Below are 8,986 nucleotides of genomic sequence, written 5' to 3' on the forward strand. Positions count from 1 at the left end.
CTCGGCCTGGCTGATGTGGTCCAAAGGAAAGCAGAGCAATACGTTTGGCGCCAGCTTGGTTGCAGGAGTTGGCAGGAGGCATAGAAGAACCGTCTTAGGAACTCCACTCTGGATTTCTGTAGAGTTTACTCCAGGCATAGGCAAACTCGGCCCTCCAGATATTGGAACTACAACTCCCATCATCCCTAGGACCAGTGGTCAGGTTTAGGTAAAGGTAAAGGGACCCCTGACCATTGGGTCCAGTTGTGGCCGACTCTGGGGTTGTGGTGCTCATCTCGCTTTATTGGCAAGGGAGCCGGCGTACAGCTTCTGGGTTATGTGACCAGCATAACTAAGCTGCTTCTGGCAAACCAGAGCAGCACACGGAAACACCGTTTACCTTCCCGCTGGAGCGGTACCTATTTATCTACTTGCACTTTGATGTGCTTTCAAACTGCTAGGTTGGCAGGAGCAGGGACCAAGTAACCGGAGCTCACCCTGTTGTGAGGATTCAAACCACCAGAGGACCAGACTTTTCCTTCTCCTGGATAGGCTACCTTCCCAGGCTTAGGAGCCCCATGTGCCCCTTGACTGCCTTCTTGACTGATGGACCTACTATTGGTCTTGTCCACTCAATCTGCCAAGCCTCTCTTTGCATGTGGGAGAAGTCCCTAACCCATGGGGGGGGGAGTCCCTAACCAACTGAGAATTTGAGACCAATTGGCTACCCTCACCTGGTTTAGCCAGCCAGTCAAAGCTGTTTCCCGGCCTGTGGTTGCTGCCGCATGCTGACAGCTTTTAGGAGCCACAGGCAAGAGCTGAGTGCAAGGTGAGGACCAAAACTGGACAAACTACTCCAGAAGGAGGGCATTCCCCCTCACCAGAGGTACTACCCCTCCCCTAACACCCTATACACCCCAATATAAGTGCAATGAAATAAATAAATATCCAGTCAGACCATCTGGCTCAGTGTTATCTACACAGCCTGGTGGTGGCTCACCAAAATTTCAAACAAGGGTCTCTCCTAGCCTTACCTGAAGATGCTGGGGTTTGGATCTGGGACGTTCTGCATGCAAAGCAGGTGCTTTGCCACTGAGTTACAGCCCTTCCCCTAACCACAAGTTAAGATACGAGTTCTTATGGTTCTAAAACGAAGAACCATAGCTGTGATGGCCTGGGAATCCGATTCAGAGACTGAACTGGAGGAATCCCAGCCTGCACAGGAGTCCCCGCCTCCAGGGCCAGCTGAACTGGGGCAGAGCCTTGGATCTGAAGCGCCTGCACCTGTGCCGGATCCTCAGGAGCAGGCACCAGGTGAATCCACTCTGGCTCCAGAGGTGATTGAGGACACAGTGCCTACAGGTGCGCCTCTCCCAGCCCTGCCAGAGGAAGGAGAGTCTCCCCCTGGGTCCAGTAACTCCCCAGCCTTTCCTGAACTGCAGAGGCTTAGGGCAGAGAGGCGGAGGGAACTGGTTTCTCCGAGGAGGAGTGCTCGCCTTAAGGCCAGGAGAGGCGGGTCTCCTGGGGGCCGGGACCACCCCAGGCCTCAGAGAAGATAAAGGCCAGTCAGCCCGGTCCCAGGTTGTGGGAGCAACGTCGTTGACTACCTGCTCCTGCCCGGACCCAGACCCGACCCTCCAGTGTTCCTGTCCCCACCCGTCTTCCTGCTTCGGACCTCGCCCCACTCCTTGTGAACTGTTTCCAGGCTAGTGACCCAGGACCGCACTTTGACTACGCCAACGGTAACCTTCCCCCTGGGACCAGCACAATAGCTGCAAGAAATAGGAAGCTACCTAATATCGAATCAGACCATTGCTCCATCTAGCTCAGAACTGCCTGCACTGAGCGGCAGAGGCTTTCCAGGGCTTCAGACAGGGAGTGTCTTTTCCATCCCTAAATAAATAAATGAGGCGGAGAGGGTGGATTCAGTAGGCTATTGGAAATGGCAGGCAGGGGATGTTGCCCCATTTTGATGAACGGAGTGCCAATCTCAGCAAGTCCCCTCCAGCCTGCTTTCCTAACTTCTAACCAGTCCAGGGGGTGGCGTTGCCTGTCAGCTTCCTTCTCCTTAATCTCTCTCTCTATAACTCAGCAGGGATGGTGGGAAAGCTTGAAGTAGTTGCTCTGCCTGTCCTTGAATCTGGCGCCACCTACTGTTGGGCTCCCTCCCTTCCATCCTATTCCATGTCTCAAGGGGAACCAGCCACAGCTAGAGACTGCTCAGGTTGGAACTGAGTGTTCCAACGAAGTGGCATTACAAGTATTATTATTGCAATCTCAGAGCTGGGGTGGCCCTGCTGGATCAGGTCAATGGCTCCTCTAGTTCAGCACCCTGTTTCCAGCTAGCTTCTCCCAGGACTTGTGCTGAACCTTGTGGGGTTATCTCAAGAAGGAGCCCATAGCTCAGTGGTAGAACATCTGCTCTGCATTTACAAGGTCCCAAGTTCAATTCCCTGGCATCCCCAGGGAATCACCCCTGCCTGAAACCCCTGAGAGCTGCTGCCAGTTTGGCAGCAAGAGCTTTGATCGCAGCAAAATGGAAGAGTAAAGAAATCCTCTCTATACAAGATTGGATACAAAAGCTGTCAGAATATGCCGAATTAGATGGTCTATCAGAAAAAATAAAGAATAAATCAAAACAGGAATTTGTTTCAAAATGGGAGGTTTTCAAAGAATATCTGAAAAATAAATACTGTATAGTAGTTTAAATTCTGTTGCAGCATTCGAGGAACTTCAGTAATAGTTGCAAGGTAGACATAAGAAATTAGATTTATTAAGAATAAGTTTAATTATGATAAAAAGCGTGTATTGGCAATAAATAATATGAATTTGAAATATGGAATAGACGGGAGGTTGGGTCTTTAGTGTTAAGACCAATAGATGTTTTATTGTTTGCTAAGAAAATTATGTGTCTATGGTTATTCTTGTGTGTAATTTGGTATTTGTGTTTTTTTTTCTTTTTTCTTATTGTATCAATAAAAATCTTTTTTTAAAAAGAGAGAGATTGCTGCTGCCAGTCAGTGTAGGCAATACTGAACTAGGTGGGCGAATGAGTCTGACTCAGCATAAAAACGGCAGGAGTGGTCAATTTCACTCCCTGCCCAGAAGACAAAAGGAACCGTGTATGTTCTTTGCGGAACTCATTCCAGCTTCCTCTGACGCTCGCTCCTTTTCATGACTCCTTCCTTCCTGTACCCAAATCCGCTTCGATCCACCCACTTCTCCACGCCGCAGACGATCCCCTCCGCTCCCTTTCAGATGCTATTTGTGACACGTGGCTGGAGCAAGCAGCAGGGACTACCCCTGAGTGCGCAAGAGAGGGGTGGGCGCCTGCTGCTGATGCTGGGCTGCTGGTATTGACAATTCCTTCCCTCCCGGGGCTTCTGCCGCAATCCAGGTGCGGGAACAGGAGGGAGGGGCCGCCTCCGCTGCTGCAGAGGGCCAGGTCATGCCAGTCCGGTCCTATTTCTGGCCCAATTCATACGTGCGGCTGGGCAGATCCGCATGTCGCGCCAGGGAAGGGGCGGGTTGAGATAACTCCAAGTGGGAGAGTGTAGTTTCCGTCCAGGAGGGGGCGGAGGGAGAGGAGACAACCTTGATCTCTCCACTCTTCCCCATCCATCCTTGTTTCCAAAGTTTCTTTTTTAATAAGCAACGTGTGTGTGTGTGTGTGTGTGTGTGTGTGTGTGGTTTAACAACAACAGCTGGGATGTAGTCACCAAAAAAGTTTTGTTTTCCCTTTTTTCTCCCAGGAGCTCAAGGTGGTGTGTATTAAAGGGTTCTCTCACCCTCTGTGCACAACAACCCTGTGAGGTAGGTTAGGCTGAGAGGCAGTGATTGGCCCAAGGTCACCCAAGGCTGAGTGGGGGATTGAAACCCTGGTCTCCCAGGTCCTAGCCTTCAATCTAACCACTGCACCACCCCTCACTCTTATGTTCCTGTGCAAGAGGAGACCCATGCTGCAAAAAGGAGTGGACCCGTTGAAATAAATGAGTGTTAGTTAGTCATCATGGCCCTTTATTTCAGTAGGTGTACTGCTCTTGGCTGAGGGACGCGGGTAGCACTGTGAGTTAAACCATAGAGCCTAGGACTTGCCGATCAGAAGGTTGGCGGTTCAAATCCCCGCGACGGGGTGAGCTCCCGTTGCTAGGTCCCTGCTCCTGCCCACCTAGCAGTTTGAAAGCATGTCAAAGTGCAAGTAGATAAATAGGTACCGCTCCGGCGGGAAGGTAAACGGCGAGTCCATGCACTGCTCTGGTTTGCCAGAAGCGACTTAGTCATGCTGGCCACATGACCTGGAAGCTGTACGCCGGCTCCCTCGGCCAATAAAGCAAGATGAGCGCTGCAACCCCAGAGTCATCCGCCACTGGACCTAATGGTCAGGGGTCCCTTTACCTTTACTGCTCCTGGCTACCCTGTAATCATTGGATAGAAGGCTGTTAAATGGCAAATGCTCTTAAAACGTTTTTCACTGTAACCAATCTGAGATGTTTTTAATTGTAAATGTTTTTAGAATGTTTTAAACTATGTTAGAATGTTTTGATTCATGTTTATTTTTAAAAAATATATATTTTATTTTCATATTTTTAAAATAAATATTCATATACATTTCCAATCTTGACACATCTGAGATTATTTGAATCCCTGGACTTCTTCCCCCTCCCCCCTGGTTTCCATTTTTCCCCTATTCTTCTATCTAATTACATTTTCCAAATTCAATTTATATCATTTTTAAAACCTTTAATCTCATTATATTGTAAGTGTTATAACAATCCTGCTAGCGTTTTTATGTATCTGCAGTGGTCTTTAAGATACTCTATAAATTTTCCCCACTCTTTACAAAATTTCTTATCATCTTGGTATCTGATCTTCATGGTTATCTTCTCTATTTTGGCATAGTCCATCATCTTGGTTATCTAGTCTTCCTTCATTGGGACCTTCCCTTCCTTCCATTTCTGGGGGGGATTTTGCTTCATTTTTAAATTGTGCACTGTTGTTTTTCTACAGGAATTGCAAAGGCTCACCTCTCCAAAAGGGTATGGGAGAGCGCAATATTATTATTATTGTTATTGTTATTGTTATTGTTATTGTTATTGTTAATTTTTATTTATACCCCACCCTGCCCAGCCAAGGCCGGGTTCAGGGCGGCTAACAAGCAATAATAAAAACAAGTTGAATAAATACAACTTAAAAACAAGATTAAAATACAGCATTAAAATATTGAAACATTAAAATATTAAAATGCAGCCTCATCACAGGAGGAGAAAGGAAAAAGAAAAAAGAAAGAGGGGGAGGGAATCAAACTGGCTCCAAGCCAAAGGCCAGGTGGAACAACTCTGTCTTACAGGCCCTGCGGAAAGAAAGAAGATCCTGCAGGGCCCTGGTCTCATGAGGCAGAGCGTTCCACCAGGCCGGAGCCAGTGTTGAAAAGGCCCTGGCTCTGGTTGAAGCTAATCTAACTTCCTTAGGGCCCGGGACCTCTAGGGTGTTGCTATTTATGGACCTTGAGGCTCTCCGTGGGGCATACCGGGAGAGGCGGTCCCGGAGGTACGAGGGTCCTAGGCCGTGAAGGGCTTTGTCCAATACCAAAGTGAATGTCTACCAGGCTTGTATGTGCTGCTTGAGGTGGGCAACCGTCAGGATCAACACCTCAATGCACTGCGTCAGGGAGATCTTGCTTATCACGTGGCAGGACAGAGTTTCAAACAAAGATGTGTTCTCCCAAGTGCACATTCCTAGATGTCTCAGCAACATCTAAGCTGGCTTGGTAAGGGCCTTGCTTAGAATGGAAATGGCAGCATCCCCAAGGATGGGGAGCTGGCTTCAGGAACCAGGCTCCTTGGCAGACTACCTCTGTGTTACAAAGAAACAAAAGAGGAATGCAAATGGGTAAAATGGGGAAATGGGTAAAATGGGTAAAATTGATGGTAATTGCAGCCAGAAAGGTTATAGCGAATAACTGGAAAAATGCAGAAGAGCTAGGGGTAAACCAATGGAGGGGAAAATTGAAAAATATTATAATCTTAGAATATCTAACTGTGAAGATACATAAAATGAAAGGGTTTAAGGTTAAGAGAAGGAGGAGGGTTGGTTTGAGAAGATATTGAATTATTTGGGCAGGTTTGAACAATTTGGGGCAATTAAAATGATAAAAGTTAAATAAACCTTGTGGAGGGAGGAGTGTTAAGGTATATAGAATTGTACATATGGTTGATTTGAATATGTTATTATTGATTATGTATACCTAATGTATCAGCCGCCTGGGGGGTTTTACTGTTTGTTTTCACTGTTTGTGTTTTGGTTGTTGGTAAAAAAAAAATTAATATATTTTTTAAAAAGCAAAGATGTTTTCAAACGTGACATGAACGCTGACAACATCAACCCTGCAGACGACCCCGACCGCAGTGCCATGAAACAGACAATCAGGTTGTGTAGCCAGAGCAAGTGACCAGAGGAGCAATGACTGCTGGGAGGAGTGCAGAGAGAAGAAATGTAGGAATGTTCAGGGAAGCAGAAGAGGATATATTGTTTATTAATATCCTTCCTAACTTGCGCTAGCAAGTTCCTTTACTTAGCAGAGTTTTTAAAAGGTAAAGGACCCCTGACTGTTAAGTCCAGTTGCAGACGACTCTGGGGTTGTAGCGCTCATCTCGCTTTACAGGCGAGCCGGCATTTGTACGCAGACAGTTTTTTGGGGTCATGTGGCCAGCATGACTGAGCCACTTCTGGCGAAACCAGAGCAGTGCACAGAAACGACGTTTACCTTCCCACCAGAGTGGTACCTATTTATCTACTTGCACTTTTTGGTGTGCTTTTGAACTGCTAGGTTGGCAGGAGCTGGGACCGAGCAACGGGAGCTCACTCCGTAGCAGGGATTCGAACCGCTGACCTTCTGATCGGCAAGCCCAAGAGGCTCAGTGGTTTAGACCACAGCAACCCGCGTCCCTGTAGCAGGGTTTTACATTCCCCTTTTAAACTTCACAGCGGATAGCTGGTTGCAGGCTTGTTTAAGCCTCTCAGTATAAGGTTCCTGATAAGTTCCCTTATATCCTTCTTAAAAGAATAAACACGCCACAATCTTGTGTAAAGTATATAAAATAAATTTACTCACATCATCAGTTCAGTTGGATCCCGGAAGGCAGACTTAGTTACAAAGTATATACATGTGGATCTATCCCATATGGGGATAATCCCAGTGTCCTCTGTTGGCTGAGAGCATTTCTAGCTAAAAAGCTACTCCAACGACGGAGGAAGTCAAAGAGAGAAAGTGTGGCGGCATGCCTTGTCCTTTTGTTACCTGGGCAGGTAAGGTCATGCCCACCTCACATGCAAAGGAAGGATGTCTCAGCCAGGAGGAAACAGGAAGTTTTCAACTGGCTGGACCAAACATTCCCCTGCATGTCCACTCTAGGAAAACAAGGAATGTTGTACTTGACTGCTACTTATGTATCACATCCTACAAGAAATGTCACGGTGCATCTGCAGCAGCACAACCAGGCCTCTTCATCTGCCCCAGCAGCAACAAAACAAGACTCTCCCATATTGGTCTTGACAGCCACAGCAGGCGCTGCAACCGTCCAAAAGTTTGGCTGCATCCCCAAAGGCACACTCCTCCTCCATTGTCTCCTGAGACAGATGGGATGCCAACCAACAGGAAATCGGGAGATAAGATGACAAAAACGGAAGACCATCACAAAATGGAGGACTGCCACCAAATGCCTGCTGGAAAAGGAAATACTTAGTCACTGAATAATAGAACAGTAGAACTGGAAAATTGAAAGTGACCCCAAAGGTCATCTCGTCTAACTCCCTGCAATGCAGGAATCACAGCTAGACATGTGCCCGAGGCTCAAGCAAGGAGGGTGTCCCATGTTCCTTTTTTGTATGGTGGCAGGTCTGCTGTGCCTGCCTATTCACTGAGGACCCGCATCGTAGCTTACAGTGGGTACCCCTCTCATCCAGGCTGGGAAAGACTCAGGAGACTGAGATCGCTGGACTGACAGATTTGGGACATTATTCTAGAATACTGTTTTGGCGCTCCTCTTTCTGGAAGCTCATCCCGGCATTTCATAGCAATCTCTCCCTGAAAGGATGCTCCCTGTCTATTTGCTCTGTCATCCAGAGGACATTTCTAAAAGGCAAAGGCTTCCTCTGACCTCCCAGGAGCAATATGCTCAGAGAAATCTATTTCCCTGGGCAGCAGGAAACCCATCAGCTGCTGAATATGATAGAGCATTTTCTCTCCTCCCCCTCCTTTAAAGAGGCAGCCGCTTCCTGGCTCAGAGGCTGCTGTTTGTCAGCCAGGGTTAGATATATTCACACATCCCAAATGCTGAGCGTTCCAGCTTCAATGGAAGCCAAGGAGAGCTGGCCTGCCTCAGCACATCTGGGGAATCTGCTCCCCTTCCAGCCAATACGCAAAAGGGAGAAAATGCTGCCGTGTGCTTTGACCTCGTCAACAATTGCGGGGAAATGCTGGAGGAGGCAATACAGCCGAGCATCTTGGCAGGATGCGAGAGAGGGAAGAGAGATCAGTGTGACATTGAGATGAGGGAGCGGGGGTGGGGTGGGGGGCCCTCCAGGAACCTTTAAAGCCGAGTGTGGTTGAAAACGGGGCACCAGAGAGAGAATCCCACCGAATAAGCTAAGCAGAGGAAGAGATGTTGACCTCCTTTCAGCACACGCCCCTAAGGGGTATAGCTAAGGGACAGAGTGAGAGAGTACCGACTTTTTCATGTACACTGGTGCCTCGGGTTAAGTACTTAACTGATCTTAACCTGAAGCACCACTTTAGCTAATGGGGCCTCCTGCTGCCCCTGCGCTGCTGGCACACGATTTCTGTTCTCATCCTGAAGCAAAATTCTTAACCCGAGGTACTATTTCTGGGTTAGCGGAGTCTGTAACCTGAAGCGTATGTAACCTGAAGTACCACTGTAGTTGCCTCCGCCCAATGCTGGCTCTGGCGCCACCTACTGTTGAGCTCCTTGCCTTCTACCCTACCATTCAC

The sequence above is a fragment of the Podarcis gaigeae genome, assembly GCF_964106915.1.
Source record: "Podarcis gaigeae genome assembly, chromosome: 16".
Classification (NCBI taxonomy): Eukaryota; Metazoa; Chordata; class Lepidosauria; order Squamata; family Lacertidae; genus Podarcis; species Podarcis gaigeae.